At 36.5% G+C, this 26458-nt stretch overlaps 56 non-coding genes across 56 annotated transcripts; all 56 read right to left on the bottom strand.

Annotated features, from left to right (window-relative positions):
* Positions 1-648: 648 nt before the first annotated feature.
* trnal-caa (transfer RNA leucine (anticodon CAA)) lies at positions 649-760 on the bottom strand. Its single transcript has 2 exons — positions 723-760; positions 649-694 (listed from the first exon to the last, which is right to left on the bottom strand). It is a non-coding gene; the product is annotated as a tRNA-Leu (tRNA).
* A 347-nt stretch (positions 761-1107) lies between these two features.
* On the bottom strand, positions 1108-1219 carry trnal-caa (transfer RNA leucine (anticodon CAA)). The gene is made up of 2 exons: positions 1182-1219; positions 1108-1153 (listed from the first exon to the last, which is right to left on the bottom strand). It is a non-coding gene; the product is annotated as a tRNA-Leu (tRNA).
* A 345-nt stretch (positions 1220-1564) lies between these two features.
* trnal-caa (transfer RNA leucine (anticodon CAA)) lies at positions 1565-1676 on the bottom strand. Its single transcript has 2 exons — positions 1639-1676; positions 1565-1610 (listed from the first exon to the last, which is right to left on the bottom strand). It is a non-coding gene; the product is annotated as a tRNA-Leu (tRNA).
* A 347-nt stretch (positions 1677-2023) lies between these two features.
* On the bottom strand, positions 2024-2135 carry trnal-caa (transfer RNA leucine (anticodon CAA)). The gene is made up of 2 exons: positions 2098-2135; positions 2024-2069 (listed from the first exon to the last, which is right to left on the bottom strand). It is a non-coding gene; the product is annotated as a tRNA-Leu (tRNA).
* A 345-nt stretch (positions 2136-2480) lies between these two features.
* Positions 2481-2592, bottom strand: trnal-caa (transfer RNA leucine (anticodon CAA)). Its single transcript has 2 exons — positions 2555-2592; positions 2481-2526 (listed from the first exon to the last, which is right to left on the bottom strand). It is a non-coding gene; the product is annotated as a tRNA-Leu (tRNA).
* Positions 2593-2936: 344 nt separating this feature from the next.
* trnal-caa (transfer RNA leucine (anticodon CAA)) lies at positions 2937-3048 on the bottom strand. The gene is made up of 2 exons: positions 3011-3048; positions 2937-2982 (listed from the first exon to the last, which is right to left on the bottom strand). It is a non-coding gene; the product is annotated as a tRNA-Leu (tRNA).
* A 347-nt stretch (positions 3049-3395) lies between these two features.
* Positions 3396-3507, bottom strand: trnal-caa (transfer RNA leucine (anticodon CAA)). The gene is made up of 2 exons: positions 3470-3507; positions 3396-3441 (listed from the first exon to the last, which is right to left on the bottom strand). It is a non-coding gene; the product is annotated as a tRNA-Leu (tRNA).
* Positions 3508-3852: 345 nt separating this feature from the next.
* On the bottom strand, positions 3853-3964 carry trnal-caa (transfer RNA leucine (anticodon CAA)). Its single transcript has 2 exons — positions 3927-3964; positions 3853-3898 (listed from the first exon to the last, which is right to left on the bottom strand). It is a non-coding gene; the product is annotated as a tRNA-Leu (tRNA).
* A 344-nt stretch (positions 3965-4308) lies between these two features.
* trnal-caa (transfer RNA leucine (anticodon CAA)) lies at positions 4309-4420 on the bottom strand. The gene is made up of 2 exons: positions 4383-4420; positions 4309-4354 (listed from the first exon to the last, which is right to left on the bottom strand). It is a non-coding gene; the product is annotated as a tRNA-Leu (tRNA).
* Positions 4421-4767: 347 nt separating this feature from the next.
* trnal-caa (transfer RNA leucine (anticodon CAA)) lies at positions 4768-4879 on the bottom strand. Its single transcript has 2 exons — positions 4842-4879; positions 4768-4813 (listed from the first exon to the last, which is right to left on the bottom strand). It is a non-coding gene; the product is annotated as a tRNA-Leu (tRNA).
* A 345-nt stretch (positions 4880-5224) lies between these two features.
* Positions 5225-5336, bottom strand: trnal-caa (transfer RNA leucine (anticodon CAA)). Its single transcript has 2 exons — positions 5299-5336; positions 5225-5270 (listed from the first exon to the last, which is right to left on the bottom strand). It is a non-coding gene; the product is annotated as a tRNA-Leu (tRNA).
* Positions 5337-5681: 345 nt separating this feature from the next.
* Positions 5682-5793, bottom strand: trnal-caa (transfer RNA leucine (anticodon CAA)). The gene is made up of 2 exons: positions 5756-5793; positions 5682-5727 (listed from the first exon to the last, which is right to left on the bottom strand). It is a non-coding gene; the product is annotated as a tRNA-Leu (tRNA).
* Positions 5794-6140: 347 nt separating this feature from the next.
* Positions 6141-6252, bottom strand: trnal-caa (transfer RNA leucine (anticodon CAA)). The gene is made up of 2 exons: positions 6215-6252; positions 6141-6186 (listed from the first exon to the last, which is right to left on the bottom strand). It is a non-coding gene; the product is annotated as a tRNA-Leu (tRNA).
* Positions 6253-6597: 345 nt separating this feature from the next.
* trnal-caa (transfer RNA leucine (anticodon CAA)) lies at positions 6598-6709 on the bottom strand. Its single transcript has 2 exons — positions 6672-6709; positions 6598-6636 (listed from the first exon to the last, which is right to left on the bottom strand). It is a non-coding gene; the product is annotated as a tRNA-Leu (tRNA).
* A 346-nt stretch (positions 6710-7055) lies between these two features.
* Positions 7056-7167, bottom strand: trnal-caa (transfer RNA leucine (anticodon CAA)). The gene is made up of 2 exons: positions 7130-7167; positions 7056-7101 (listed from the first exon to the last, which is right to left on the bottom strand). It is a non-coding gene; the product is annotated as a tRNA-Leu (tRNA).
* A 347-nt stretch (positions 7168-7514) lies between these two features.
* trnal-caa (transfer RNA leucine (anticodon CAA)) lies at positions 7515-7626 on the bottom strand. Its single transcript has 2 exons — positions 7589-7626; positions 7515-7560 (listed from the first exon to the last, which is right to left on the bottom strand). It is a non-coding gene; the product is annotated as a tRNA-Leu (tRNA).
* Positions 7627-7973: 347 nt separating this feature from the next.
* On the bottom strand, positions 7974-8085 carry trnal-caa (transfer RNA leucine (anticodon CAA)). Its single transcript has 2 exons — positions 8048-8085; positions 7974-8019 (listed from the first exon to the last, which is right to left on the bottom strand). It is a non-coding gene; the product is annotated as a tRNA-Leu (tRNA).
* A 345-nt stretch (positions 8086-8430) lies between these two features.
* Positions 8431-8542, bottom strand: trnal-caa (transfer RNA leucine (anticodon CAA)). Its single transcript has 2 exons — positions 8505-8542; positions 8431-8476 (listed from the first exon to the last, which is right to left on the bottom strand). It is a non-coding gene; the product is annotated as a tRNA-Leu (tRNA).
* A 346-nt stretch (positions 8543-8888) lies between these two features.
* trnal-caa (transfer RNA leucine (anticodon CAA)) lies at positions 8889-9000 on the bottom strand. The gene is made up of 2 exons: positions 8963-9000; positions 8889-8934 (listed from the first exon to the last, which is right to left on the bottom strand). It is a non-coding gene; the product is annotated as a tRNA-Leu (tRNA).
* Positions 9001-9347: 347 nt separating this feature from the next.
* On the bottom strand, positions 9348-9459 carry trnal-caa (transfer RNA leucine (anticodon CAA)). Its single transcript has 2 exons — positions 9422-9459; positions 9348-9393 (listed from the first exon to the last, which is right to left on the bottom strand). It is a non-coding gene; the product is annotated as a tRNA-Leu (tRNA).
* Positions 9460-10261: 802 nt separating this feature from the next.
* trnal-caa (transfer RNA leucine (anticodon CAA)) lies at positions 10262-10373 on the bottom strand. Its single transcript has 2 exons — positions 10336-10373; positions 10262-10307 (listed from the first exon to the last, which is right to left on the bottom strand). It is a non-coding gene; the product is annotated as a tRNA-Leu (tRNA).
* Positions 10374-10720: 347 nt separating this feature from the next.
* trnal-caa (transfer RNA leucine (anticodon CAA)) lies at positions 10721-10832 on the bottom strand. Its single transcript has 2 exons — positions 10795-10832; positions 10721-10766 (listed from the first exon to the last, which is right to left on the bottom strand). It is a non-coding gene; the product is annotated as a tRNA-Leu (tRNA).
* A 345-nt stretch (positions 10833-11177) lies between these two features.
* On the bottom strand, positions 11178-11289 carry trnal-caa (transfer RNA leucine (anticodon CAA)). The gene is made up of 2 exons: positions 11252-11289; positions 11178-11223 (listed from the first exon to the last, which is right to left on the bottom strand). It is a non-coding gene; the product is annotated as a tRNA-Leu (tRNA).
* Positions 11290-11636: 347 nt separating this feature from the next.
* On the bottom strand, positions 11637-11748 carry trnal-caa (transfer RNA leucine (anticodon CAA)). Its single transcript has 2 exons — positions 11711-11748; positions 11637-11682 (listed from the first exon to the last, which is right to left on the bottom strand). It is a non-coding gene; the product is annotated as a tRNA-Leu (tRNA).
* A 345-nt stretch (positions 11749-12093) lies between these two features.
* Positions 12094-12205, bottom strand: trnal-caa (transfer RNA leucine (anticodon CAA)). Its single transcript has 2 exons — positions 12168-12205; positions 12094-12139 (listed from the first exon to the last, which is right to left on the bottom strand). It is a non-coding gene; the product is annotated as a tRNA-Leu (tRNA).
* A 344-nt stretch (positions 12206-12549) lies between these two features.
* trnal-caa (transfer RNA leucine (anticodon CAA)) lies at positions 12550-12661 on the bottom strand. The gene is made up of 2 exons: positions 12624-12661; positions 12550-12595 (listed from the first exon to the last, which is right to left on the bottom strand). It is a non-coding gene; the product is annotated as a tRNA-Leu (tRNA).
* A 347-nt stretch (positions 12662-13008) lies between these two features.
* Positions 13009-13120, bottom strand: trnal-caa (transfer RNA leucine (anticodon CAA)). Its single transcript has 2 exons — positions 13083-13120; positions 13009-13054 (listed from the first exon to the last, which is right to left on the bottom strand). It is a non-coding gene; the product is annotated as a tRNA-Leu (tRNA).
* A 345-nt stretch (positions 13121-13465) lies between these two features.
* trnal-caa (transfer RNA leucine (anticodon CAA)) lies at positions 13466-13577 on the bottom strand. The gene is made up of 2 exons: positions 13540-13577; positions 13466-13511 (listed from the first exon to the last, which is right to left on the bottom strand). It is a non-coding gene; the product is annotated as a tRNA-Leu (tRNA).
* Positions 13578-13921: 344 nt separating this feature from the next.
* trnal-caa (transfer RNA leucine (anticodon CAA)) lies at positions 13922-14033 on the bottom strand. The gene is made up of 2 exons: positions 13996-14033; positions 13922-13967 (listed from the first exon to the last, which is right to left on the bottom strand). It is a non-coding gene; the product is annotated as a tRNA-Leu (tRNA).
* A 347-nt stretch (positions 14034-14380) lies between these two features.
* On the bottom strand, positions 14381-14492 carry trnal-caa (transfer RNA leucine (anticodon CAA)). Its single transcript has 2 exons — positions 14455-14492; positions 14381-14426 (listed from the first exon to the last, which is right to left on the bottom strand). It is a non-coding gene; the product is annotated as a tRNA-Leu (tRNA).
* A 345-nt stretch (positions 14493-14837) lies between these two features.
* Positions 14838-14949, bottom strand: trnal-caa (transfer RNA leucine (anticodon CAA)). Its single transcript has 2 exons — positions 14912-14949; positions 14838-14883 (listed from the first exon to the last, which is right to left on the bottom strand). It is a non-coding gene; the product is annotated as a tRNA-Leu (tRNA).
* A 347-nt stretch (positions 14950-15296) lies between these two features.
* On the bottom strand, positions 15297-15408 carry trnal-caa (transfer RNA leucine (anticodon CAA)). Its single transcript has 2 exons — positions 15371-15408; positions 15297-15342 (listed from the first exon to the last, which is right to left on the bottom strand). It is a non-coding gene; the product is annotated as a tRNA-Leu (tRNA).
* Positions 15409-15754: 346 nt separating this feature from the next.
* On the bottom strand, positions 15755-15866 carry trnal-caa (transfer RNA leucine (anticodon CAA)). The gene is made up of 2 exons: positions 15829-15866; positions 15755-15800 (listed from the first exon to the last, which is right to left on the bottom strand). It is a non-coding gene; the product is annotated as a tRNA-Leu (tRNA).
* A 345-nt stretch (positions 15867-16211) lies between these two features.
* trnal-caa (transfer RNA leucine (anticodon CAA)) lies at positions 16212-16323 on the bottom strand. Its single transcript has 2 exons — positions 16286-16323; positions 16212-16257 (listed from the first exon to the last, which is right to left on the bottom strand). It is a non-coding gene; the product is annotated as a tRNA-Leu (tRNA).
* A 347-nt stretch (positions 16324-16670) lies between these two features.
* trnal-caa (transfer RNA leucine (anticodon CAA)) lies at positions 16671-16782 on the bottom strand. The gene is made up of 2 exons: positions 16745-16782; positions 16671-16716 (listed from the first exon to the last, which is right to left on the bottom strand). It is a non-coding gene; the product is annotated as a tRNA-Leu (tRNA).
* Positions 16783-17127: 345 nt separating this feature from the next.
* Positions 17128-17239, bottom strand: trnal-caa (transfer RNA leucine (anticodon CAA)). The gene is made up of 2 exons: positions 17202-17239; positions 17128-17173 (listed from the first exon to the last, which is right to left on the bottom strand). It is a non-coding gene; the product is annotated as a tRNA-Leu (tRNA).
* Positions 17240-17586: 347 nt separating this feature from the next.
* On the bottom strand, positions 17587-17698 carry trnal-caa (transfer RNA leucine (anticodon CAA)). Its single transcript has 2 exons — positions 17661-17698; positions 17587-17632 (listed from the first exon to the last, which is right to left on the bottom strand). It is a non-coding gene; the product is annotated as a tRNA-Leu (tRNA).
* Positions 17699-18044: 346 nt separating this feature from the next.
* On the bottom strand, positions 18045-18156 carry trnal-caa (transfer RNA leucine (anticodon CAA)). Its single transcript has 2 exons — positions 18119-18156; positions 18045-18090 (listed from the first exon to the last, which is right to left on the bottom strand). It is a non-coding gene; the product is annotated as a tRNA-Leu (tRNA).
* A 345-nt stretch (positions 18157-18501) lies between these two features.
* On the bottom strand, positions 18502-18613 carry trnal-caa (transfer RNA leucine (anticodon CAA)). Its single transcript has 2 exons — positions 18576-18613; positions 18502-18547 (listed from the first exon to the last, which is right to left on the bottom strand). It is a non-coding gene; the product is annotated as a tRNA-Leu (tRNA).
* Positions 18614-18960: 347 nt separating this feature from the next.
* On the bottom strand, positions 18961-19072 carry trnal-caa (transfer RNA leucine (anticodon CAA)). The gene is made up of 2 exons: positions 19035-19072; positions 18961-19006 (listed from the first exon to the last, which is right to left on the bottom strand). It is a non-coding gene; the product is annotated as a tRNA-Leu (tRNA).
* A 346-nt stretch (positions 19073-19418) lies between these two features.
* trnal-caa (transfer RNA leucine (anticodon CAA)) lies at positions 19419-19530 on the bottom strand. The gene is made up of 2 exons: positions 19493-19530; positions 19419-19464 (listed from the first exon to the last, which is right to left on the bottom strand). It is a non-coding gene; the product is annotated as a tRNA-Leu (tRNA).
* Positions 19531-19877: 347 nt separating this feature from the next.
* Positions 19878-19989, bottom strand: trnal-caa (transfer RNA leucine (anticodon CAA)). Its single transcript has 2 exons — positions 19952-19989; positions 19878-19923 (listed from the first exon to the last, which is right to left on the bottom strand). It is a non-coding gene; the product is annotated as a tRNA-Leu (tRNA).
* Positions 19990-20335: 346 nt separating this feature from the next.
* trnal-caa (transfer RNA leucine (anticodon CAA)) lies at positions 20336-20447 on the bottom strand. The gene is made up of 2 exons: positions 20410-20447; positions 20336-20381 (listed from the first exon to the last, which is right to left on the bottom strand). It is a non-coding gene; the product is annotated as a tRNA-Leu (tRNA).
* A 347-nt stretch (positions 20448-20794) lies between these two features.
* Positions 20795-20906, bottom strand: trnal-caa (transfer RNA leucine (anticodon CAA)). The gene is made up of 2 exons: positions 20869-20906; positions 20795-20840 (listed from the first exon to the last, which is right to left on the bottom strand). It is a non-coding gene; the product is annotated as a tRNA-Leu (tRNA).
* A 347-nt stretch (positions 20907-21253) lies between these two features.
* On the bottom strand, positions 21254-21365 carry trnal-caa (transfer RNA leucine (anticodon CAA)). The gene is made up of 2 exons: positions 21328-21365; positions 21254-21299 (listed from the first exon to the last, which is right to left on the bottom strand). It is a non-coding gene; the product is annotated as a tRNA-Leu (tRNA).
* Positions 21366-21710: 345 nt separating this feature from the next.
* Positions 21711-21822, bottom strand: trnal-caa (transfer RNA leucine (anticodon CAA)). The gene is made up of 2 exons: positions 21785-21822; positions 21711-21756 (listed from the first exon to the last, which is right to left on the bottom strand). It is a non-coding gene; the product is annotated as a tRNA-Leu (tRNA).
* A 347-nt stretch (positions 21823-22169) lies between these two features.
* Positions 22170-22281, bottom strand: trnal-uaa (transfer RNA leucine (anticodon UAA)). Its single transcript has 2 exons — positions 22244-22281; positions 22170-22215 (listed from the first exon to the last, which is right to left on the bottom strand). It is a non-coding gene; the product is annotated as a tRNA-Leu (tRNA).
* A 345-nt stretch (positions 22282-22626) lies between these two features.
* Positions 22627-22738, bottom strand: trnal-caa (transfer RNA leucine (anticodon CAA)). Its single transcript has 2 exons — positions 22701-22738; positions 22627-22672 (listed from the first exon to the last, which is right to left on the bottom strand). It is a non-coding gene; the product is annotated as a tRNA-Leu (tRNA).
* Positions 22739-23085: 347 nt separating this feature from the next.
* Positions 23086-23197, bottom strand: trnal-caa (transfer RNA leucine (anticodon CAA)). Its single transcript has 2 exons — positions 23160-23197; positions 23086-23131 (listed from the first exon to the last, which is right to left on the bottom strand). It is a non-coding gene; the product is annotated as a tRNA-Leu (tRNA).
* A 345-nt stretch (positions 23198-23542) lies between these two features.
* On the bottom strand, positions 23543-23654 carry trnal-caa (transfer RNA leucine (anticodon CAA)). Its single transcript has 2 exons — positions 23617-23654; positions 23543-23588 (listed from the first exon to the last, which is right to left on the bottom strand). It is a non-coding gene; the product is annotated as a tRNA-Leu (tRNA).
* A 345-nt stretch (positions 23655-23999) lies between these two features.
* trnal-caa (transfer RNA leucine (anticodon CAA)) lies at positions 24000-24113 on the bottom strand. Its single transcript has 2 exons — positions 24076-24113; positions 24000-24047 (listed from the first exon to the last, which is right to left on the bottom strand). It is a non-coding gene; the product is annotated as a tRNA-Leu (tRNA).
* A 347-nt stretch (positions 24114-24460) lies between these two features.
* trnal-caa (transfer RNA leucine (anticodon CAA)) lies at positions 24461-24572 on the bottom strand. Its single transcript has 2 exons — positions 24535-24572; positions 24461-24506 (listed from the first exon to the last, which is right to left on the bottom strand). It is a non-coding gene; the product is annotated as a tRNA-Leu (tRNA).
* A 345-nt stretch (positions 24573-24917) lies between these two features.
* On the bottom strand, positions 24918-25029 carry trnal-caa (transfer RNA leucine (anticodon CAA)). Its single transcript has 2 exons — positions 24992-25029; positions 24918-24963 (listed from the first exon to the last, which is right to left on the bottom strand). It is a non-coding gene; the product is annotated as a tRNA-Leu (tRNA).
* A 347-nt stretch (positions 25030-25376) lies between these two features.
* Positions 25377-25488, bottom strand: trnal-caa (transfer RNA leucine (anticodon CAA)). Its single transcript has 2 exons — positions 25451-25488; positions 25377-25422 (listed from the first exon to the last, which is right to left on the bottom strand). It is a non-coding gene; the product is annotated as a tRNA-Leu (tRNA).
* Positions 25489-25833: 345 nt separating this feature from the next.
* On the bottom strand, positions 25834-25945 carry trnal-caa (transfer RNA leucine (anticodon CAA)). The gene is made up of 2 exons: positions 25908-25945; positions 25834-25879 (listed from the first exon to the last, which is right to left on the bottom strand). It is a non-coding gene; the product is annotated as a tRNA-Leu (tRNA).
* Positions 25946-26292: 347 nt separating this feature from the next.
* trnal-caa (transfer RNA leucine (anticodon CAA)) lies at positions 26293-26404 on the bottom strand. Its single transcript has 2 exons — positions 26367-26404; positions 26293-26338 (listed from the first exon to the last, which is right to left on the bottom strand). It is a non-coding gene; the product is annotated as a tRNA-Leu (tRNA).
* Positions 26405-26458: the final 54 nt, after the last annotated feature.

Here is a 26458-nt window from a genome sequence, read left to right as displayed (position 1 = left end):
AAATTGAAGAAGTGAGTGAATTCTAAGCTAGGCATATGATGACCTGTATCGAACGATTATTCCCGTTTCATGTGTTTTCTGTTCTCAGATTATGACATCTTTAAACTCTTAATCACTGTTCATGCGTTTTCCTTTCACCATTTGGAGAAATTCTCGGTGTTGACCAAAAGCTACTTTTTTAGGCAAAAGATGTGTCAGAAGAGGGATTTGACCCCTCACCTCCAGTCAGAGACCAGAATACCCTTACATCCAAGAAGGTTTCTCACCTTGAGTCTGGCGCCTTAGACCACTCGGCCATCCTGACAGCTATGAAGCCATAAAATTCATATTTTTTCACGATTCTGTAACATAAAGTCTGATATGTCTGATGGAAAATTGCAGATCTTAAGATACAAAGAACGGAAAAGAAAAAAATGAATAAAGGTAATGAAAGATATAGTAAAAAACATTTTTTTAAAGGAATTGAGTAACTTTTTGAATTCTAACTAGGCATATGATGACCTGTATCGAACCATTATTCCCGTTTCATGTGTTTTCTGTTCTCAGATTATGACATCTATAAACTCTTAATCACTGTTCATGCATTTTCCTTTCACCATTTGGAGAAATTCTCGGTGTTGACAAAAATATACTTTTTTAGGCAAGTGCTATCAGAAGAGGGATTTGAACCCTCGCCTCCAGTCAGAGACCAGAATACCCTTACATCCAGGAAGGTTTCTCACCTTGAGTCTGGCGCCTTAGACCACTCGGCCATCCTGACAGCTATGAAGCCATAAAATTCATATTTTTTCACGATTCTGTAACATAAAGTCTGATATGTCTGATGGAAAATTGCAGATCTTATGATACAAAGAACGGAAAAGAAAAAAATGTATAAAGGTAATGAAAGATATAGTAAAAAACTTTTTTTTAAAGGAATTTAGTAACTTTTTGAATTCTAAACTAGGCATATGATGACCTGTATCGAACCATTATTCCTGTTTCATGTGTTTTCTGTTCTCAGATTATGACATCTATAAACTCTTAATCACTGTTCATGCGTTTTCCTTTCACCATTTGGAGAAATTCTCGGTGTTGACCAAAAGCTACTTTTTTTGGCAAAAGATGTGTCAGAAGAGGGATTTGAACCATCGCCTCCAGTCAGAGACCAGAATACCCTTACATCCAAGAACGTTTCTCACCTTGAGTCTGGCGCCTTAGACCACTCGGCCATCCTGACAGCTATGAAGCCATAAAATTCATATTTTTTCACGATTCTGTAACATAAAGTCTGATATGTCTGATGGAAAATTGCAGATCTTAAGATACAAAGAACGGAAAAGAAAAAAATGTATAAAGGTAATGAAAGATATAGTAAAAAACATTTTTTTAAAGGAATTGAGTAACTTTTTGAATTCTAAACTAGGCATATGATGACTTGTATCGAACCATTATTCCCGTTTCATGTGTTTTCTGTTCTCAGATTATGACATCTATAAACTCTTAATCACTGTTCATGCATTTTCCTTTCACCATTTGGAGAAATTCTCGGTGTTGACAAAAATATACTTTTTTAGGCAAGTGCTATCAGAAGAGGGATTTGAACCCTCACCTCCATTCAGAGACCAGAACACCCTTACATCCAGGAAGGTTTCTCACCTTGAGTCTGGCGCCTTAGACCACTCGGCCATCCTGACAGCTATGAATCCATAAAATTCATATTTTTTCACGATTCTGTAACATAAAGTCTGATATGTCTGATGGAAAATTGCAGATCTTATGATACAAAGAACGGAAAAGAAAAAAATGTATAAAGGTAATGAAAGATATAGTAAAAAACTTTTTTTTAAAGGAATTTAGTAACTTTTTGAAATCTAAACTAGGCATATGATGACCTGTATCGAACCATTATTCCCGTTTCATGTGTTTTCTGTTCTCAGATTATGACATCTGTAAACTCTTAATCACTGTTCATGCGTTTTCCTTTCACCATTTGGAGAATTTCTCGGTGTTGACCAAAAGCTACTTTTTTAGGCAAAAGATGTGTCAGAAGAGGGATTTGAACCCTCGCCTCCAGTCGGAGACCAGAATACCCTTATAACCAGGAAGGTTTCTCACCTTGAGTCTGGCGCCTTAGACCACTAGGCCATCCTGACAGCTATGAAGCCATAAAATTCATATTTTTTCACGATTCTGTAACATAAAGTCTGATATGTCTGATGGAAAATTGCAGATCTTAAGATACAAAGAACAGACAACAAAAAAATGCCAAAAGCAAATGAAAGATAGAGTAAAAACAGTTTTTAAGGAAATTGAAGAAGTGAGTGAATTCTAAGCTAGGCATATGATGACCTGTATCGAACGATTATTCCCGTTTCATGTGTTTTCTGTTCTCAGATTATGACATCTATAAACTCTTAATCAATGTTCATGCGTTTTCCTTTCACCATTTGGAGAAATTCTCGGTGTTGACCAAAAGCTACTTTTTTAGGCAAAAGATGTGTCAGAAGAGGGATTTGAACCCTCACCTCCAGTCAGAGACCAGAATACCCTTACATCCAAGAAGGTTTCTCACCTTGAGTCTGGCGCCTTAGACCACTCGGCCATCCTGACAGCTATGAAGCCATAAAATTCATATTTTTTCACGATTCTGTAACATAAAGTCTGATATGTCTGATGGAAAATTGCAGATCTTAAGATACAAAGAACGGAAAAGAAAAAAATGTATAAAGGTAATGAAAGATATAGTAAAAAACATTTTTTTAAAGGAATTGAGTAACTTTTTGAATTCTAACTAGGCATATGATGACCTGTATCGAACCATTATTCCCGTTTCATGTGTTTTCTGTTCTCAGATTATGACATCTATAAACTCTTAATCACTGTTCATGCATTTTCCTTTCACCATTTGGAGAAATTCTCGGTGTTGACAAAAATATACTTTTTTAGGCAAGTGCTATCAGAAGAGGGATTTGAACCCTCACCTCCAGTCAGAGACCAGAACACCCTTACATCCAGGAAGGTTTCTCATCTTGAGTCTGGCGCCTTAGACCACTCGGCCATCCTGACAGCTATGAATCCATAAAATTCATATTTTTTCACGATTCTGTAACATAAAGTCTGATATGTCTGATGGAAAATTGCAGATCTTATGATACAAAGAACGGAAAAGAAAAAAATGTATAAAGGTAATGAAAGATATAGTAAAAAATTTTTTTTTAAAGGAATTTAGTAACTTTTTGAAATCTAAACTAGGCATATGATGACCTGTATCGAACCATTATTCCCGTTTCATGTGTTTTCTGTTCTCAGATTATGACATCTGTAAACTCTTAATCACTGTTCATGCGTTTTCCTTTCACCATTTGGAGAATTTCTCGGTGTTGACCAAAAGCTACTTTTTTAGGCAAAAGATGTGTCAGAAGAGGGATTTGAACCCTCGCCGCCAGTCGGAGACCAGAATACCCTTATAACCAGGAAGGTTTCTCACCTTGAGTCTGGCGCCTTAGACCACTCGGCCATCCTGACAGCTATGAAGCCATAAAATTCATATTTTTTCACGATTCTGTAACATAAAGTCTGATATGTCTGATGGAAAATTGCAGATCTTAAGATACAAAGAACAGACAACAAAAAAATGCCAAAAGCAAATGAAAGATAGAGTAAAAACAGTTTTTAAGGAAATTGAAGAAGTGAGTGAATTCTAAGATAGGGATATGATGACCTGTATCGAACGATTATTCCCGTTTCATGTGTTTTCTGTTCTCAGATTATGACATCTATAAACTCTTAATCCCTGTTCATGCGTTTTCCTTTCACCATTTGGAGAAATTCTCGGTGTTGACCAAAAGCTACTTTTTTAGGCAAAAGATGTGTCAGAAGAGGGATTTGAACCCTCACCTCCAGTCAGAGACCAGAATACCCTTACATCCAAGAAGGTTTCTCACCTTGAGTCTGGCGCCTTAGACCACTCGGCCATCCTGACAGCTATGAAGCCATAAAATTCATATTTTTTCACGATTCTGTAACATAAAGTCTGATATGTCTGATGGAAAATTGCAGATCTTAAGATACAAAGAACGGAAAAGAAAAAAATGTATAAAGGTAATGAAAGATATAGTAAAAAACATTTTTTTAAAGGAATTGAGTAACTTTTTGAATTCTAACTAGGCATATGATGACCTGTATCGAACCATTATTCCCGTTTCATGTGTTTTCTGTTCTCAGATTATGACATCTATAAACTCTTAATCACTGTTCATGCGTTTTCCTTTCACCATTTGGAGAAATTCTCGGTGTTGACAAAAATATACTTTTTTATGCAAGTGCTATCAGAAGAGGGATTTGAACCCTCGCCTCCAGTCAGAGACCAGAATACCCTTACATCCAGGAAGGTTTCTCACCTTGAGTCTGGCGCCTTAGACCACTCGGCCATCCTGACAGCTATGAATCCATAAAATTCATATTTTTTCACGATTCTGTAACATAAAGTCTGATATGTCTGATGGAAAATTGCAGATCTTATGATACAAAGAACGGAAAAGAAAAAAATGTATAAAGGTAATGAAAGATATAGTAAAAAACATTTTTTTAAAGGAATTTAGTAACTTTTTGAAATCTAAACTAGGCATATGATGACCTGTATCGAACCATTATTCCCGTTTCATGTGTTTTCTGTTCTCAGATTATGACATCTGTAAACTCTTAATCACTGTTCATGCGTTTTCCTTTCACCATTTGGAGAATTTCTCGGTGTTGACCAAAAGCTACTTTTTTAGGCAAAAGATGTGTCAGAAGAGGGATTTGAACCCTCGGCTCCAGTCGGAGACCAGAATACCCTTATAACCAGGAAGGTTTCTCACCTTGAGTCTGGCGCCTTAGACCACTCGGCCATCCTGACAACTATTAAACCTTAATATTAATATGTTTTTCAGGATTCTGTAACATAAAGTCTGATATGTCTAATGGAAACATGCAGAACTGAAGATACAAAGAACAGACAACAAAAAAATGCCAAAAGCAAATGAAAGATAGAGTAAAAACATTTTTTAAGGAAATTGAAGAAGTGAGTGAATTCTAAGCTAGGCATATGATGACCTGTATCGAACGATTATTCACGTTTCATGTGTTTTCTGTTCTCAAATTATGACATCTATCAAACTATTAATCACTGTTCATGTGTTTCCCTTTCAACCTTTGGAGAAATTCTCGGTGTTGACAAAAATATACTTTTTTAGGCAAGTGCTGTCAGAAGAGGGATTTGAACCCTCGCCTCCAGTCAGAGACCAGAATACCCTTACATCCAGGAAGGTTTCTCACCTTGAGTCTGGCGCCTTAGACCACTCGGCCATCCTGACTGCTATGAAGCCATAAAATTCATATTTTTCCACGATTCTGTAACATAAAGTCTGATATGTCTGATGGAAAATTGCAGATCTTAAGATACAAAGAACGGAAAAGAAAAAAATGTATAAAGGTAATGAAAGATATAGTAAAAAACATTTTTTTAAAGGAATTGAGTAACTTTTTGAATTCTAAACTAGGCATATGATGACCTGTATCGAACCATTATTCCCGTTTCATGTGTTTTCTGTTCTCAGATTATGACATCTATAAACTCTTAATCACTGTTCATGCGTTTTCCTTTCACCATTTGGAGAAATTCTCGGTGTTGACAAAAATATACTTTTTTAGGCAAGTGCTGTCAGAAGAGGGATTTGAACCCTCGCCTCCAGTCAGAGACCAGAATACCCTTGTAACCAGGAAGGTTTCTCACCTTGAGTCTGGCGCCTTAGACCACTCGGCCATCCTGACAGCTATGAAGCCAAAAAATTCATATTTTTTCACGATTCTGTAACATAAAGTCTGATATGTCTGATGGAAAATTGCAGATCTTAAGATACAAAGAACGGAAAAGAAAAAAATGTATAAAGGTAATGAAAGATATAGTGAAAAACATTTTTTTAAAGGAATTGAGTAACTTTTTGAATTCTAAACTAGGCATATGATGACCTGTATCGAACCATTATTCCAGTTTCATGTGTTTTCTGTTCTCAGATTATGACATCTATAAACTCTTAATCACTGTTCATGCGTTTTCCTTTCACCATTTGGAGAATTTCTCGGTGTTGACCAAAAGCTACTTTTTTAGGCAAAAGATGTGTCAGAAGAGGGATTTGAACCCTCGGCTCCAGTCGGAGACCAGAATACCCTTATAACCAGGAAGGTTTCTCACCTTGAGTCTGGCGCCTTAGACCACTCGGCCATCCTGACAACTATGAAACCTTAATATTAATATGTTTTTCAGGATTCTGTAACATAAAGTCTGATATGTCTGATGGAAACATGCAGAACTGAAGATACAAAGAACAGACAACAAGAAAATGCCAAAAGCAAATGAAAGATAGAGTAAAAACATTTTTGAAGGAAATTGAAGAAGTGAGTGAATTCTAAGCTAGGCATATGATGACCTGTATCAAACGATTATTCACGTTTCATGTGTTTTCTGTTCTCAAATTATGACATCTATCAAGCTATTAATCACTGTTCATGTGTTTCCCTTTCAACCTTTGGAGAAATTCTCGGTGTTGACAAAAATATACTTTTTTAAGCAAGTGCTGTCAGAAGAGGGATTTGATCCCTCGCCTCCAGTCAGAGAACAGAATACCCTTACATCCAAGAAGGTTTCTCACCTTGAGTCTGGCGCCTTAGACCACTCGGCCATCCTGACAGCTATGAAGCCATAAAATTCATATTTTTTTCACGATTCTGTAACATAAAGTCTGATATGTCTGATGGAAAATTGCAGATCTTAAGATACAAAGAACGGAAAAGAAAAAAATGTATAAAGGTAATGAAAGATATAGTAAAAAATATTTTTTTAAAGGAATTGAGTAACTTTTTGAATTCTAAACTAGGCATATGATGACCTGTATCGAACCATTATTCCCGTTTCATGTGTTTTCTGTTCTCAGATTATGATATCTATAAACTCTTATTCACTCTCCATGCGTTTTCCTTTCACCATCTGGTGAAATTCTCGGTGTTGACAAAAATATACTTTTTTAGGCAAGTGCTGTCAGAAGAGGGATTTGAACCCCCGCCTCCAGTCAGAGACCAGAATACCCTTACGTCCAAGAAGGTTTCTCACCTTGAGTCTGGCGCCTTAGACCACTCGGCCATCCTGACAACTATGAAGCCATAAAATTCATATTTTTTCACGATTCTGTAACATAAAGTCTGATATGTCTGATGGAAAATTGCAGATCTTATTATACAAAGAACGGAAAAGAAAAAAATGTATAAAGGTAATGAAAGATATAGTAAAAAACATTTTTTTAAAGGAATTGAGTAACTTTTTGAATTCTAAACTAGGCATATGATGACCTGTATCGAACCATTATTCCAGTTTCATGTGTTTTCTGTTCTCAGATTATGACATCTATAAACTCTTAATCACTGTTCATGCGTTTTCCTTTCACCATTTGGAGAATTTCTCGGTGTTGACCAAAAGCTACTTTTTTAGGCAAAAGATGTGTCAGAAGAGGGATTTGAGCCCTCGCCTCCAGTCGGAGACCAGAATACCCTTATAACCAGGAAGGTTTCTCACCTTGAGTCTGGCGCCTTAGACCACTCGGCCATCCTGACAGCTATGAAGCCAAAAAATTCATATTTTTTCACGATTCTGTAACATAAAGTCTGATATGTCTGATGGAAAATTGCAGATCTTAAGATACAAAGAACGGAAAAGAAAAAAATGTATAAAGGTAATGAAAGATATAGTGAAAAACATTTTTTTAAAGGAATTGAGTAACTTTTTGAATTCTAAACTAGGCATATGATGACCTGTATCGAACCATTATTCCAGTTTCATGTGTTTTCTGTTCTCAGATTATGACATCTATAAACTCTTAATCACTGTTCATGCGTTTTCCTTTCACCATTTGGAGAATTTCTCGGTGTTGACCAAAAGCTACTTTTTTAGGCAAAAAATGTGTCAGAAGAGGGATTTGAACCCTCGGCTCCAGTCGGAGACCAGAATACCCTTATAACCAGGAAGGTTTCTCACCTTGAGTCTGGCGCCTTAGACCACTCGGCCATCCTGACAACTATGAAACCTTAATATTAATATGTTTTTCAGGATTCTGTAACATAAAGTCTGATATGTCTGATGGAAACATGCAGAACTGAAGATACAAAGAACAGACAACAAAAAAATGCCAAAAGCAAATGAAAGATAGAGTAAAAACATTTTTGAAGGAAATTGAAGAAGTGAGTGAATTCTAAGCTAGGCATATGATGACCTGTATCAAACGATTATTCACGTTTCATGTGTTTTCTGTTCTCAAATTATGACATCTATCAAACTATTAATCACTGTTCATGTGTTTCCCTTTCAACCTTTGGAGAAATTCTCGGTGTTGACAAAAATATACTTTTTTAGGCAAGTGCTGTCAGAAGAGGGATTTGAACCCTCGCCTCCAGTCAGAGACCAGAATACCCTTACATCCAAGAAGGTTTCTCACCTTGAGTCTGGCGCCTTAGACCACTCGGCCATCCTGACAGCTTTGAAGCCATAAAATTCATATTTTTTTCACGATTCTGTAACATAAAGTCTGATATGTCTGATGGAAAATTGCAGATCTTAAGATACAAAGAACGGAAAAGAAAAAAATGTATAAAGGTAATGAAAGATATAGTAAAAAACATTTTTTTAAAGGAATTGAGTAACTTTTTGAATTCTAAACTAGGCATATGATGACCTGTATCGAACCATTATTCCCGTTTCATGTGTTTTCTGTTCTCAGATTATGACATCTATAAACTCTTATTCACTCTCCATGCGTTTTCCTTTCACCATTTGGTGAAATTCTCGGTGTTGACAAAAATATACTTTTTTAGGCAAGTGCTGTCAGAAGAGGGATTTGAACCCCCGCCTCCAGTCAGAGACCAGAATACCCTTACGTCCAAGAAGGTTTCTCACCTTGAGTCTGGCGCCTTAGACCACTCGGCCATCCTGACAACTATGAAGCCATAAAATTCATATTTTTTCACGATTCTGTAACATAAAGTCTGATATGTCTGATGGAAAATTGCAGATCTTATTATACAAAGAACGGAAAAGAAAAAAATGTGTAAAGGTAATGAAAGATATAGTAAAAAACATTTTTTTAAAGGAATTGAGTAACTTTTTGAATTCTAAACTAGGCATATGATGACCTGTATCGAACCATTATTCCAGTTTCATGTGTTTTCTGTTCTCAGATTATGACATCTATAAACTCTTAATCACTGTTCATGCGTTTTCCTTTCACCATTTGGAGAATTTCTCGGTGTTGACCAAAAGCTACTTTTTTAGGCAAAAGATGTGGCAGAAGAGGGATTTGAACCCTCGCCTCCAGTCGGAGACCAGAATACCCTTATAACCAGGAAGGTTTCTCACCTTGAGTCTGGCGCCTTAGACCACTCGGCCATCCTGACAACCATGAAACCTTAATATTAATATGTTTTTCAGGATTCTGTAACATAAAGTCTGATATGTCTGATGGAAACATGCAGAACTGAAGATACAAAGAACAGACAACAAAAAAATGCCAAAAGCAAATGAAAGATAGAGTAAAAACATTTTTTAAGGAAATTGAAGAAGTGAGTGAATTCTAAGCTAGGCATATGATGACCTGTATCGAACGATTATTCCCGTTTCATGTGTTTTCTGTTCTCAGATTATGACATCTTTAAACTCTTAATCACTGTTCATGCGTTTTCCTTTCACCATTTGGAGAAATTCTCGGTGTTGACCAAAAGCTACTTTTTTAGGCAAAAGATGTGTCAGAAGAGGGATTTGACCCCTCACCTCCAGTCAGAGACCAGAATACCCTTACATCCAAGAAGGTTTCTCACCTTGAGTCTGGCGCCTTAGACCACTCGGCCATCCTGACAGCTATGAAGCCATAAAATTCATATTTTTTCACGATTCTGTAACATAAAGTCTGATATGTCTGATGGAAAATTGCAGATCTTAAGATACAAAGAACGGAAAAGAAAAAAATGAATAAAGGTAATGAAAGATATAGTAAAAAACATTTTTTTAAAGGAATTGAGTAACTTTTTGAATTCTAACTAGGCATATGATGACCTGTATCGAACCATTATTCCCGTTTCATGTGTTTTCTGTTCTCAGATTATGACATCTATAAACTCTTAATCACTGTTCATGCATTTTCCTTTCACCATTTGGAGAAATTCTCGGTGTTGACAAAAATATACTTTTTTAGGCAAGTGCTATCAGAAGAGGGATTTGAACCCTCGCCTCCAGTCAGAGACCAGAATACCCTTACATCCAGGAAGGTTTCTCACCTTGAGTCTGGCGCCTTAGACCACTCGGCCATCCTGACAGCTATGAAGCCATAAAATTCATATTTTTTCACGATTCTGTAACATAAAGTCTGATATGTCTGATGGAAAATTGCAGATCTTATGATACAAAGAACGGAAAAGAAAAAAATGTATAAAGGTAATGAAAGATATAGTAAAAAACTTTTTTTTAAAGGAATTTAGTAACTTTTTGAATTCTAAACTAGGCATATGATGACCTGTATCGAACCATTATTCCTGTTTCATGTGTTTTCTGTTCTCAGATTATGACATCTATAAACTCTTAATCACTGTTCATGCGTTTTCCTTTCACCATTTGGAGAAATTCTCGGTGTTGACCAAAAGCTACTTTTTTTGGCAAAAGATGTGTCAGAAGAGGGATTTGAACCATCGCCTCCAGTCAGAGACCAGAATACCCTTACATCCAAGAACGTTTCTCACCTTGAGTCTGGCGCCTTAGACCACTCGGCCATCCTGACAGCTATGAAGCCATAAAATTCATATTTTTTCACGATTCTGTAACATAAAGTCTGATATGTCTGATGGAAAATTGCAGATCTTAAGATACAAAGAACGGAAAAGAAAAAAATGTATAAAGGTAATGAAAGATATAGTAAAAAACATTTTTTTAAAGGAATTGAGTAACTTTTTGAATTCTAAACTAGGCATATGATGACTTGTATCGAACCATTATTCCCGTTTCATGTGTTTTCTGTTCTCAGATTATGACATCTATAAACTCTTAATCACTGTTCATGCATTTTCCTTTCACCATTTGGAGAAATTCTCGGTGTTGACAAAAATATACTTTTTTAGGCAAGTGCTATCAGAAGAGGGATTTGAACCCTCACCTCCAGTCAGAGACCAGAACACCCTTACATCCAGGAAGGTTTCTCACCTTGAGTCTGGCGCCTTAGACCACTCGGCCATCCTGACAGCTATGAATCCATAAAATTCATATTTTTTCACGATTCTGTAACATAAAGTCTGATATGTCTGATGGAAAATTGCAGATCTTATGATACAAAGAACGGAAAAGAAAAAAATGTATAAAGGTAATGAAAGATATAGTAAAAAACTTTTTTTTAAAGGAATTTAGTAACTTTTTGAAATCTAAACTAGGCATATGATGACCTGTATCGAACCATTATTCCCGTTTCATGTGTTTTCTGTTCTCAGATTATGACATCTGTAAACTCTTAATCACTGTTCATGCGTTTTCCTTTCACCATTTGGAGAATTTCTCGGTGTTGACCAAAAGCTACTTTTTTAGGCAAAAGATGTGTCAGAAGAGGGATTTGAACCCTCGCCTCCAGTCGGAGACCAGAATACCCTTATAACCAGGAAGGTTTCTCACCTTGAGTCTGGCGCCTTAGACCACTCGGCCATCCTGACAGCTATGAAGCCATAAAATTCATATTTTTTCACGATTCTGTAACATAAAGTCTGATATGTCTGATGGAAAATTGCAGATCTTAAGATACAAAGAACAGACAACAAAAAAATGCCAAAAGCAAATGAAAGATAGAGTAAAAACAGTTTTTAAGGAAATTGAAGAAGTGAGTGAATTCTAAGCTAGGCATATGATGACCTGTATCGAACGATTATTCCCGTTTCATGTGTTTTCTGTTCTCAGATTATGACATCTATAAACTCTTAATCAATGTTCATGCGTTTTCCTTTCACCATTTGGAGAAATTCTCGGTGTTGACCAAAAGCTACTTTTTTAGGCAAAAGATGTGTCAGAAGAGGGATTTGAACCCTCACCTCCAGTCAGAGACCAGAATACCCTTACATCCAAGAAGGTTTCTCACCTTGAGTCTGGCGCCTTAGACCACTCGGCCATCCTGACAGCTATGAAGCCATAAAATTCATATTTTTTCACGATTCTGTAACATAAAGTCTGATATGTCTGATGGAAAATTGCAGATCTTAAGATACAAAGAACGGAAAAGAAAAAAATGTATAAAGGTAATGAAAGATATAGTAAAAAACATTTTTTTAAAGGAATTGAGTAACTTTTTGAATTCTAACTAGGCATATGATGACCTGTATCGAACCATTATTCCCGTTTCATGTGTTTTCTGTTCTCAGATTATGACATCTATAAACTCTTAATCACTGTTCATGCATTTTCCTTTCACCATTTGGAGAAATTCTCGGTGTTGACAAAAATATACTTTTTTAGGCAAGTGCTATCAGAAGAGGGATTTGAACCCTCACCTCCAGTCAGAGACCAGAACACCCTTACATCCAGGAAGGTTTCTCATCTTGAGTCTGGCGCCTTAGACCACTCGGCCATCCTGACAGCTATGAATCCATAAAATTCATATTTTTTCACGATTCTGTAACATAAAGTCTGATATGTCTGATGGAAAATTGCAGATCTTATGATACAAAGAACGGAAAAGAAAAAAATGTATAAAGGTAATGAAAGATATAGTAAAAAATTTTTTTTTAAAGGAATTTAGTAACTTTTTGAAATCTAAACTAGGCATATGATGACCTGTATCGAACCATTATTCCCGTTTCATGTGTTTTCTGTTCTCAGATTATGACATCTGTAAACTCTTAATCACTGTTCATGCGTTTTCCTTTCACCATTTGGAGAATTTCTCGGTGTTGACCAAAAGCTACTTTTTTAGGCAAAAGATGTGTCAGAAGAGGGATTTGAACCCTCGCCGCCAGTCGGAGACCAGAATACCCTTATAACCAGGAAGGTTTCTCACCTTGAGTCTGGCGCCTTAGACCACTCGGCCATCCTGACAGCTATGAAGCCATAAAATTCATATTTTTTCACGATTCTGTAACATAAAGTCTGATATGTCTGATGGAAAATTGCAGATCTTAAGATACAAAGAACAGACAACAAAAAAATGCCAAAAGCAAATGAAAGATAGAGTAAAAACAGTTTTTAAGGAAATTGAAGAAGTGAGTGAATTCTAAGATAGGGATATGATGACCTGTATCGAACGATTATTCCCGTTTCATGTGTTTTCTGTTCTCAGATTATGACATCTATAAACTCTTAATCCCTGTTCATGCGTTTTCCTTTCACCATTTGGAGAAATTCTCGGTGTTGACCAAAAGCTACTTTTTTAGGCAAAAGATGTGTCAGAAGAGGGATTTGAACCCTCACCTCCAGTCAGAGACCAGAATACCCTTACATCCAAGAAGGTTTCTCACCTTGAGTCTGGCGCCTTAGACCACTCGGCCATCCTGACAGCTATGAAGCCATAAAATTCATATTTTTTCACGATTCTGTAACATAAAGTCTGATATGTCTGATGGAAAATTGCAGATCTTAAGATACAAAGAACGGAAAAGAAAAAAATGTATAAAGGTAATGAAAGATATAGTAAAAAACATTTTTTTAAAGGAATTGAGTAACTTTTTGAATTCTAACTAGGCATATGATGACCTGTATCGAACCATTATTCCCGTTTCATGTGTTTTCTGTTCTCAGATTATGACATCTATAAACTCTTAATCACTGTTCATGCGTTTTCCTTTCACCATTTGGAGAAATTCTCGGTGTTGACAAAAATATACTTTTTTATGCAAGTGCTATCAGAAGAGGGATTTGAACCCTCGCCTCCAGTCAGAGACCAGAATACCCTTACATCCAGGAAGGTTTCTCACCTTGAGTCTGGCGCCTTAGACCACTCGGCCATCCTGACAGCTATGAATCCATAAAATTCATATTTTTTCACGATTCTGTAACATAAAGTCTGATATGTCTGATGGAAAATTGCAGATCTTATGATACAAAGAACGGAAAAGAAAAAAATGTATAAAGGTAATGAAAGATATAGTAAAAAACATTTTTTTAAAGGAATTTAGTAACTTTTTGAAATCTAAACTAGGCATATGATGACCTGTATCGAACCATTATTCCCGTTTCATGTGTTTTCTGTTCTCAGATTATGACATCTGTAAACTCTTAATCACTGTTCATGCGTTTTCCTTTCACCATTTGGAGAATTTCTCGGTGTTGACCAAAAGCTACTTTTTTAGGCAAAAGATGTGTCAGAAGAGGGATTTGAACCCTCGGCTCCAGTCGGAGACCAGAATACCCTTATAACCAGGAAGGTTTCTCACCTTGAGTCTGGCGCCTTAGACCACTCGGCCATCCTGACAACTATTAAACCTTAATATTAATATGTTTTTCAGGATTCTGTAACATAAAGTCTGATATGTCTAATGGAAACATGCAGAACTGAAGATACAAAGAACAGACAACAAAAAAATGCCAAAAGCAAATGAAAGATAGAGTAAAAACATTTTTTAAGGAAATTGAAGAAGTGAGTGAATTCTAAGCTAGGCATATGATGACCTGTATCGAACGATTATTCACGTTTCATGTGTTTTCTGTTCTCAAATTATGACATCTATCAAACTATTAATCACTGTTCATGTGTTTCCCTTTCAACCTTTGGAGAAATTCTCGGTGTTGACAAAAATATACTTTTTTAGACAAGTGCTATCAGAAGAGGGATTTGAACCCTCGCCTCCAGTCAGAGACCAGAATACCCTTACATCCAGGAAGGTTTCTCACCTTGAGTCTGGCGCCTTAGACCACTCGGCCATCCTGACTGCTATGAAGCCATAAAATTCATATTTTTCCACGATTCTGTAACATAAAGTCTGATATGTCTGACGGAAAATTGCAGATCTTAAGATACAAAGAACGGAAAAGAAAAAAATGTATAAAGGTAATGAAAGATATAGTAAAAAACATTTTTTTAAAGGAATTTAGTAACTTTTTGAATTCTAAACTAGGCATATGATGACCTGTATCGAACCATTATTCCCGTTTCATGTGTTTTCTGTTCTCAGATTATGACATCTGTAAACTCTTAATCACTGTTCATGCGTTTTCCTTTCACCATTTGGAGAATTTCTCGGTGTTGACCAAAAGCTACTTTTTTAGGCAAAAGATGTGTCAGAAGAGGGATTTGAACCCTCGCCTCCAGTCGGAGTCCAGAATACCCTTACAACCAGGAAGGTTTCTCACCTTGAGTCTGGCGCCTTAGACCACTCGGCCATCCTGACAACTATGAAACCTTAATATTAATATGTTTTTCAGGATTCTGTAACATAAAGTCTGATATGTCTAATGGAAACATGCAGAACTGAAGATACAAAGAACAGACAACAAAAAAATGCCAAAAGCAAATGAAAGATAGAGTAAAAACATTTTTTAAGGAAATTGAAGAAGTGAGTGAATTCTAAGCTAGGCATATGATGACCTGTATCGAACGATTATTCCTGTTTAATGTGTTTTCTGTTCTCAGATTATGACATCTATAAACTCTTAATCACTGTTCATGCGTTTTCCTTTCACCATTTGGAGAAATTCTCGGTGTTGACCAAAAGCTACTTTTTTTGGCAAAAGATGTGTCAGAAGAGGGATTTGAACCCTCGCCTCCAGTCAGAGACCAGAATACCCTTACATCCAAGAAGGTTTCTCACCTTGAGTCTGGCGCCTTAGACCACTCGGCCATCCTGACAGCTATGAAGCCATAAAATTCATATTTTTTCACGATTCTGTAACATAAAGTCTGATATGTCTGATGGAAAATTGCAGATCTTATGATACAAAGAACGGAAAAGAAAAAAATGTATAAAGGTAATGAAAGATATAGTAAAAAACATTTTTTTAAAGGAATTGAGTAACTTTTTGAATTCTAAACTAGGCATATGATGACCTGTATCGAACCATTATTCCCGTTTCATGTGTTTTCTGTTCTCAGATTATGACATCTATAAACTCTTAATCACTGTTCATGCGTTTTCCTTTCACCATTTGGAGAAATTCTCGGTGTTGACAAAAATATACTTTTTTAGGGAAGTGCTATCAGAAGAGGGATTTGAACCCTCGCCTCCAGTCAGAGACCAGAATACCCTTACATCCAGGAAGGTTTCTCACCTTGAGTCTGGCGCCTTAGACCACTCGGCCATCCTGACAGCTATGAATCCATAAAATTCATATTTTTTCACGATTCTGTAACATAAAGTCTGATATGTCTGATGGAAAATTGCAGATCTTATGATACAAAGAACGGAAAAGAAAAAAATGTATAAAGGTAATGAAAGATACAGTAAAAAACATTTTTTTAAAGGAATTTAGTAACTTTTTGAAATCTAAACTAGGCATATGATGACCTGTATCGAACCATTATTCCCGTTTCATGTGTTTTCTGTTCTCAGATTATGACATCTGTAAACTCTTAATCACTGTTCATGCGTTTTCCTTTCACTATTTGGAGAATTTCTCGGTGTTGACCAAAAGCTACTTTTTTAGGCAAAAGATGTGTCAGAAGAGGGATTTGAACCCTCGCCTCCAGTCGGAGACCAGAATACCCTTATAACCAGGAAGGTTTCTCACCTTGAGTCTGGCGCCTTAGACCACTCGGCCATCCTGACAACTATTAAACCTTAATATTAATATGTTTTTCAGGATTCTGTAACATAAAGTCTGATATGTCTAATGGAAACATGCAGAACTGAAGATACAAAGAACAGACAACAAAAAAATGCCAAAAGCAAATGAAAGATAGAGTAAAAACATTTTTTAAGGAAATTGAAGAAGTGAGTGAATTCTAAGCTAGGCATATGATGACCTGTATCGAACGATTATTCACGTTTCATGTGTTTTCTGTTCTCAAATTATGACATCTATCAAACTATTAATCACTGTTCATGTGTTTCCCTTTCAACCTTTGGAGAAATTCTCGGTGTTGACAAAAATATACTTTTTTAGACAAGTGCTATCAGAAGAGGGATTTGAACCCTCGCCTCCAGTCAGAGACCAGAATACCCTTACATCCAGGAAGGTTTCTCACCTTGAGTCTGGCGCCTTAGACCACTCGGCCATCCTGACTGCTATGAAGCCATAAAATTCATATTTTTCCACGATTCTGTAACATAAAGTCTGATATGTCTGACGGAAAATTGCAGATCTTAAGATACAAAGAACGGAAAAGAAAAAAATGTATAAAGGTAATGAAAGATATAGTAAAAAACATTTTTTTAAAGGAATTTAGTAACTTTTTGAATTCTAAACTAGGCATATGATGACCTGTATCGAACCATTATTCCCGTTTCATGTGTTTTCTGTTCTCAGATTATGACATCTGTAAACTCTTAATCACTGTTCATGCGTTTTCCTTTCACCATTTGGAGAATTTCTCGGTGTTGACCAAAAGCTACTTTTTTAGGCAAAAGATGTGTCAGAAGAGGGATTTGAACCCTCGCCTCCAGTCGGAGTCCAGAATACCCTTACAACCAGGAAGGTTTCTCACCTTGAGTCTGGCGCCTTAGACCACTCGGCCATCCTGACAACTATGAAACCTTAATATTAATATGTTTTTCAGGATTCTGTAACATAAAGTCTGATATGTCTAATGGAAACATGCAGAACTGAAGATACAAAGAACAGACAACAAAAAAATGCCAAAAGCAAATGAAAGATAGAGTAAAAACATTTTTTAAGGAAATTGAAGAAGTGAGTGAATTCTAAGCTAGGCATATGATGACCTGTATCGAACGATTATTCCTGTTTAATGTGTTTTCTGTTCTCAGATTATGACATCTATAAACTCTTAATCACTGTTCATGCGTTTTCCTTTCACCATTTGGAGAAATTCTCGGTGTTGACCAAAAGCTACTTTTTTTGGCAAAAGATGTGTCAGAAGAGGGATTTGAACCCTCGCCTCCAGTCAGAGACCAGAATACCCTTACATCCAAGAAGGTTTCTCACCTTGAGTCTGGCGCCTTAGACCACTCGGCCATCCTGACAGCTATGAAGCCATAAAATTCATATTTTTTCACGATTCTGTAACATAAAGTCTGATATGTCTGATGGAAAATTGCAGATCTTATGATACAAAGAACGGAAAAGAAAAAAATGTATAAAGGTAATGAAAGATATAGTAAAAAACATTTTTTTAAAGGAATTGAGTAACTTTTTGAATTCTAAACTAGGCATATGATGACCTGTATCGAACCATTATTCCCGTTTCATGTGTTTTCTGTTCTCAGATTATGACATCTATAAACTCTTAATCACTGTTCATGCGTTTTCCTTTCACCATTTGGAGAAATTCTCGGTGTTGACAAAAATATACTTTTTTAGGGAAGTGCTATCAGAAGAGGGATTTGAACCCTCGCCTCCAGTCAGAGACCAGAATACCCTTACATCCAGGAAGGTTTCTCACCTTGAGTCTGGCGCCTTAGACCACTCGGCCATCCTGACAGCTATGAATCCATAAAATTCATATTTTTTCACGATTCTGTAACATAAAGTCTGATATGTCTGATGGAAAATTGCAGATCTTATGATACAAAGAACGGAAAAGAAAAAAATGTATAAAGGTAATGAAAGATACAGTAAAAAACATTTTTTTAAAGGAATTTAGTAACTTTTTGAAATCTAAACTAGGCATATGATGACCTGTATCGAACCATTATTCCCGTTTCATGTGTTTTCTGTTCTCAGATTATGACATCTGTAAACTCTTAATCACTGTTCATGCGTTTTCCTTTCACTATTTGGAGAATTTCTCGGTGTTGACCAAAAGCTACTTTTTTAGGCAAAAGATGTGTCAGAAGAGGGATTTGAACCCTCGCCTCCAGTCGGAGACCAGAATACCCTTATAACCAGGAAGGTTTCTCACCTTGAGTCTGGCGCCTTAGACCACTCGGCCATCCTGATAACTATGAAACCTTAATATTAATATGTTTTTCAGGATTCTGTAACATAAAGTCTGATATGTCTAATGGAAACATGCAGAACTGAAGATACAAAGAACAGACAACAAAAAAATGCCAAAAGCAAATGAAAGATAGAGTAAAAACATTTTTTAAGGAAATTGAAGAAGTGAGTGAATTCTAAGCTAGGCATATGATGACCTGTATCGAACCATTATTCCCGTTTCATGTGTTTTCTGTTCTCAGATTATGACATCTATAAACTCTTAATCACTGTTCATGCGTTTTCCTTTCACCATTTGGAGAAATTCTCGGTGTTGACCAAAAGCTACTTTTTTAGGCAAAAGATGTGTCAGAAGAGGGATTTGAACCCTCACCTCCAGTCAGAGACCAGAATACCCTTACATCCAGGAAGGTTTCTCACCTTGAGTCTGGCGCCTTAGACCACTCGGCCATCCTGACAGCTATGAATCCATAAAATTCATATTTTTTCACGATTCTGTAACATAAAGTCTGATATGTCTGATGGAAAATTGCAGATCTTATGATACAAAGAACGGAAAAGAAAAAAATGTATAAAGGTAATGAAAGATATAGTAAAAAACATTTTTTTAAAGGAATTTAGTAACTTTTTGAATTCTAAACTAGGCATATGATGACCTGTATCGAACCATTATTCCCGTTTCATGTGTTTTCTGTTCTCAGATTATGACATCTGTAAACTCTTAATCACTGTTCATGCGTTTTCCTTTCACCATTTGGAGAATTTCTCGGTGTTGACCAAAAGCTACTTTTTTAGGCAAAAGATGTGTCAGAAGAGGGATTTGAACCCTCGCCTCCAGTCGGAGACCAGAATACCCTTATAACCAGGAAGGTTTCTCACCTTGAGTCTGGCGCCTTAGACCACTCGGCCATCCTGACAACTATGAAACCTTAATATTAATATGTTTTTCAGGATTCTGTAACATAAAGTCTGATATGTCTAATGGAAACATGCAGAACTGAAGATACAAAGAACAGACAACAAAAAAATGCCAAAAGCAAATGAAAGATAGAGTAAAAACATTTTTTAAGGAAATTGAAGAAGTGAGTGAATTCTAAGCTAGGCATATGATGACCTGTATCGAACCATTATTCCCGTTTCATGTGTTTTCTGTTCTCAGATTATGACATCTATAAACTCTTAATCACTGTTCATGCGTTTTCCTTTCACCATTTGGAGAAATTCTCGGTGTTGACCAAAAGCTACTTTTTTAGGCAAAAGATGTGTCAGAAGAGGGATTAGAACCCTCGCCTCCAGTCAGAGACCAGAATACCCTTACATCCAGGAAGGTTTCTCACCTTGAGTCTGGCGCCTTAGACCACTCGGCCATCCTGACTGCTATGAAGCCATGAAATTCATATTTTTTCACGATTCTGTAACATAAAGTCTGATATGTCTGACGGAAAATTGCAGATCTTAAGATACAAAGAACGGAAAAGAAAAAAATGTATAAAGGTAATGAAAGATATAGTAAAAAACAATTTTTTAAAGGAATTGAGTAACTTTTTGAATTCTAAACTAGGCATATGATGACCTGTATCGAACCATTATTCCCGTTTCATGTGTTTTCTGTTCTCAGATTATGACATCTATAAACTCTTAATCACTGTTCATGCGTTTTCCTTTCACCATTTGGAGAATTTCTCGGTGTTGACCAAAAGCTACTTTTTTAGGCAAAAGCTGTGTCAGAAGAGGGATTTGAACCCTCGCCTCCAGTCGGAGACCAGAATACCCTTGTAACCAGGAAGGTTTCTCACCTTGAGTCTGGCGCCTTAGACCACTCGGCCATCCTGACAGCTATGAAGCCATAAATTTCATATTTTTTCACGATTCTGTAACATAAAGTCTGATATGTCTGATGGAAAATTGCAGATCTTAAGATACAAAGAACGGAAAAGAAAAAAATGTATAAAGGTAATGAAAGATATAGTGAAAAACATTTTTTTAAAGGAATTGAGTAACTTTTTGAATTCTAAACTAGGCATATGATGACCTGTATCGAACCATTATTCCAGTTTCATGTGTTTTCTGTTCTCAGATTATGACATCTATAAACTCTTAATCACTGTTCATGCGTTTTCCTTTCACCATTTGGAGAATTTCTCGGTGTTGACCAAAAGCTACTTTTTTAGGCAAAAGATGTGTCAGAAGAGGGATTTGAACCCTCGCCTCCAGTCGGAGACCAGAATACCCTTATAACCAGGAAGGTTTCTCACCTTGAGTCTGGCGCCTTAGACCACTCGGCCATCCTGACAACTATGAAACCTTAATATTAATATGTTTTTCAGGATTCTGTAACATAAAGTCTGATATGTCTGATGGAAACATGCAGAACTGAAGATACAAAGAACAGACAACAAAAAAATGCCAAAAGCAAATGAAAGATAGAGTAAAAACATTTTTGAAGGAAATTGAAGAAGTGAGTGAATTCTAAGCTAGGCATATGATGACCTGTATCGAACGATTATTCACGTTTCATGTGTTTTCTGTTCTCAAATTATGACATCTATCAAACTATTAATCACTGTTCATGTGTTTCCCTTTCAACCTTTGGAGAAATTCTCGGTGTTGACAAAAATATACTTTTTTAGGCAAGTGCTGTCAGAAGAGGGATTTGAACCCTCGCCTCCAGTCAGAGACCAGAATACCCTTACATCCAAGAAGGTTTCTCACCTTGAGTCTGGCGCCTTAGACCACTCGGCCATCCTGACAGCTATGAAGCCATAAAATTCATATTTTTTCACGATTCTGTAACATAAAGTCTGATATGTCTGATGGAAAATTGCAGATCTTATGATACAAAGAACGGAAAAGAAAAAAATGTATAAAGGTAATGAAAGATATAGTAAAAAACATTTTTTTAAAGGAATTTAGTAACTTTTTGAATTCTAAACTAGGCATATGATGACCTGTATCGAACCATTATTCCCGTTTCATGTGTTTTCTGTTCTCAGATTATGACATCTGTAAACTCTTAATCACTGTTCATGCGTTTTCCTTTCACCATTTGGAGAATTTCTCGGTGTTGACCAAAAGCTACTTTTTTAGGCAAAAGATGTGTCAGAAGAGGGATTTGAACCCTCGCCTCCAGTCGGAGACCAGAATACCCTTATAACCAGGAAGGTTTCTCACCTTAAGTCTGGCGCCTTAGACCACTCGGCCATCCTGACAACTATGAAACCTTAATATTAATATGTTTTTCAGGATTGTGTAACATAAAGTCTGATATGTCTAATGGAAACATGCAGAACTGAAGATACAAAGAACAGACAACAAAAAAATGCCAAAAGCAAATGAAAGATAGAGTAAAAACATTTTTGAAGGAAATTGAAGAAGTGAGTGAATTCTAAGCTAGGCATATGATGACCTGTATCGAACGATTATTCACGTTTCATGTGTTTTCTGTTCTCAAATTATGACATCTATCAAACTATTAATCACTGTTCATGTGTTTCCCTTTCAACCTTTGGAGAAATTCTCGGTGTTGACAAAAATATACTTTTTTAGGCAAGTGCTGTCAGAAGAGGGATTTGAACCCTCGCCTCCAGTCAGAGACCAGAATACCCTTACATCCAAGAAGGTTTCTCACCTTGAGTCTGGCGCCTTAGACCACTCGGCCATCCTGACAGCTATGAAGCCATAAAATTCATATTTTTTCACGATTCTGTAACATAAAGTCTGATATGTCTGATGGAAAATTGCAGATCTTATGATACAAAGAACGGAAAAGAAAAAAATGTATAAAGGTAATGAAAGATATAGTAAAAAACATTTTTTTAAAGGAATTTAGTAACTTTTTGAATTCTAAACTAGGCATATGATGACCTGTATCGAACCATTATTCCCGTTTCATGTGTTTTCTGTTCTCAGATTATGACATCTGTAAACTCTTAATCACTGTTCATGCGTTTTCCTTTCACCATTTGGAGAATTTCTCGGTGTTGACCAAAAGCTACTTTTTTAGGCAAAAGATGTGTCAGAAGAGGGATTTGAACCCTCGCCTCCAGTCGGAGACCAGAATACCCTTATAACCAGGAAGGTTTCTCACCTTGAGTCTGGCGCCTTAGACCACTCGGCCATCCTGACAACTATGAAACCTTAATATTAATATGTTTTTCAGGATTCTGTAACATAAAGTCTGATATGTCTAATGGAAACATGCAGAACTGAAGATACAAAGAACAGACAACAAAAAAATGCCAAAAGCAAATGAAAGATAGAGTAAAAACATTTTTTAAGGAAATTGAAGAAGTGAGTGAATTCTAAGCTAGGCATATGATGACCTGTATCGAACGATTATTCACGTTTCATGTGTTTTCTGTTCTCAAATTATGACATCTATCAAACTATTAATCACTGTTCATGTGTTTCCCTTTCAACCTTTGGAGAAATTCTCGGTGTTGACAAAAATATACTTTTTTAGACAAGTGCTGTCAGAAGAGGGATTTGAACCCTCGCCTCCAGTCAGAGACCAGAATACCCTTACATCCAGGAAGGTTTCTCACCTTGAGTCTGGCGCCTTAGACCACTCGGCCATCCTGACTGCTATGAAGCCATAAAATTCATATTTTTCCACGATTCTGTAACATAAAGTCTGATATGTCTGACGGAAAATTGCAGATCTTAAGATACAAAGAACGGAAAAGAAAAAAATGTATAAAGGTACTGAAAGATATAGTAAAAAACATTTTTTTAAAGGAATTGAGTAACTTTTTGAATTCTAAACTAGGCATATGATGACCTGTATCGAACCATTATTCCCGTTTCATGTGTTTTCTGTTCTCAGATTATGACATCTATAAACTCTTAATCACTGTTCATGCGTTTTCCTTTCACCATTTGGAGAATTTCTCGGTGTTGACCAAAAGCTACTTTTTTAGGCAAAAGCTGTTTCAGAAGAGGGATTTGAACCCTCGCCTCCAGTCGGAGACCAGAATACCCTTGTAACCAGGAAGGTTTCTCACCTTGAGTCTGGCGCCTTAGACCACTCGGCCATCCTGACAGCTATGAAGCCATAAAATTCATATTTTTTCACGATTCTGTAACATAAAGTCTGATATGTCTGATGGAAAATTGCAGATCTTATGATACAAAGAACGGAAAAGAAAAAAATGTATAAAGGTGATGAAAGATATAGTAAAAAACATTTTTTTAAAGGAATTTAGTAACTTTTTGAATTCTAAACTAGGCATATGATGACCTGTATCGAACCATTATTCCCGTTTCATGTGTTTTCTGTTCTCAGATTATGACATCTGTAAACTCTTAATCACTGTTCATGCGTTTTCCTTTCACCATTTGGAGAATTTCTCGGTGTTGACCAAAAGCTACTTTTTTAGGCAAAAGATGTGTCAGAAGAGGGATTTGAACCCTCGCCTCCAGTCGGAGACCAGAATACCCTTATAACCAGGAAGGTTTCTCACCTTGAGTCTGGCGCCTTAGACCACTCGGCCATCCTGACAACTATGAAACCTTAATATTAATATGTTTTTCAGGATTCTGTAACATAAAGTCTGATATGTCAAATGGAAACATGCAGAACTGAAGATACAAAGAACAGACAACAAAAAAATGCCAAAAGCAAATGAAAGATAGAGTAAAAACATTTTTTAAGGAAATTGAAGAAGTGAGTGAATTCTAAGCTAGGCATATGATGACCTGTATCGAACGATTATTCACGTTTCATGTGTTTTCTGTTCTCAAATTATGACATCTATCAAACTATTAATCACTGTTCATGTGTTTCCCTTTCAACCTTTGGAGAAATTCTCGGTGTTGACAAAAATACACTTTTTTAGACAAGTGCTGTCAGAAGAGGGATTTGAACCCTCGCCTCCAGTCGGAGACCAGAATACCCTTATAACCAGGAAGGTTTCTCACCTTGAGTCTGGCGCCTTAGACCACTCGGCCATCCTGACAGCTATGAAGCCATAAAATTCATATTTTTTCACGATTCTGTAACATAAAGTCTGATATGTCTGATGGAAAATTGCAGATCTTAAGATACAAAGAACGGAAAAGAAAAAAATGTATAAAGGTAATGAAAGATATAGTGAAAAACATTTTTTTAAAGGAATTGAGTAACTTTTTGAATTCTAAACTAGGCATATGATGACCTGTATCGAACCATTATTCCAGTTTCATGTGTTTTCTGTTCTCAGATTATGACATCTATAAACTCTTAATCACTGTTCATGCGTTTTCCTTTCACCATTTGGAGAATTTCTCGGTGTTGACCAAAAGCTACTTTTTTAGGCAAAAGATGTGTCAGAAGAGGGATTTGAACCCTCGCCTCCAGTCGGAGACCAGAATACCCTTATAACCAGGAAGGTTTCTCACCTTGAGTCTGGCGCCTTAGACCACTCGGCCATCCTGACAAATATGAAACCTTAATATTAATATGTTTTTCAGGATTCTGTAACATAAAGTCTGATATGTCTGATGGAAACATGCAGAACTGAAGATACAAAGAACAGACAACAAAAAAATGCCAAAAGCAAATGAAAGATAGAGTAAAAACATTTTTGAAGGAAATTGAAGAAGTGAGTGAATTCTAAGCTAGGCATATGATGACCTGTATCGAACGATTATTCACGTTTCATGTGTTTTCTGTTCTCAAATTATGACATCTATCAAACTATTAATCACTGTTCATGTGTTTCCCTTTCAACCTTTGGAGAAATTCTCGGTGTTGACAAAAATACACTTTTTTAGGCAAGTGCTGTCAGAAGAGGGATTTGAACCCTCGCCTCCAGTCAGAGACCAGAATACCCTTACGTCCAAGAAGGTTTCTCACCTTGAGTCTGGCGCCTTAGACCACTCGGCCATCCTGACAGCTATGAAGCCATAAATTTCATATTTTTTCACGATTCTGTAACATAAAGTCTGATATGTCTGATGGAAAATTGCAGATCTTATGATACAAAGAACGGAAAAGAAAAAAATGTATAAAGGTGATGAAAGATATAGTAAAAAACATTTTTTTAAAGGAATTTAGTAACTTTTTGAATTCTAAACTAGGCATATGATGACCTGTATCGAACCATTATTCCCGTTTCATGTGTTTTCTGTTCTCAGATTATGACATCTGTAAATTCTTAATCACTGTTCATGCGTTTTCCTTTCACCATTTGGAGAATTTCTCGGTGTTGAACAAAAGCTACTTTTTTAGGCAAAAGATGTGTCAGAAGAGGGATTTGAACCCTCGCCTCCAGTCAGAGACCAGAATACCCTTACATCCAGGAAGGTTTCTCACCTTGAGTCTGGCGCCTTAGACCACTCGGCCATCCTGACTGCTATGAAGCCATAAAATTCATATTTTTCCACGATTCTGTAACATAAAGTCTG

This window comes from Salvelinus fontinalis, chromosome 28 (assembly GCF_029448725.1).
Source record: "Salvelinus fontinalis isolate EN_2023a chromosome 28, ASM2944872v1, whole genome shotgun sequence".
NCBI classification, from domain to species: domain Eukaryota; kingdom Metazoa; phylum Chordata; class Actinopteri; order Salmoniformes; family Salmonidae; genus Salvelinus; species Salvelinus fontinalis.
This window is presented reverse-complemented; position numbering and strand designations above follow the sequence as displayed.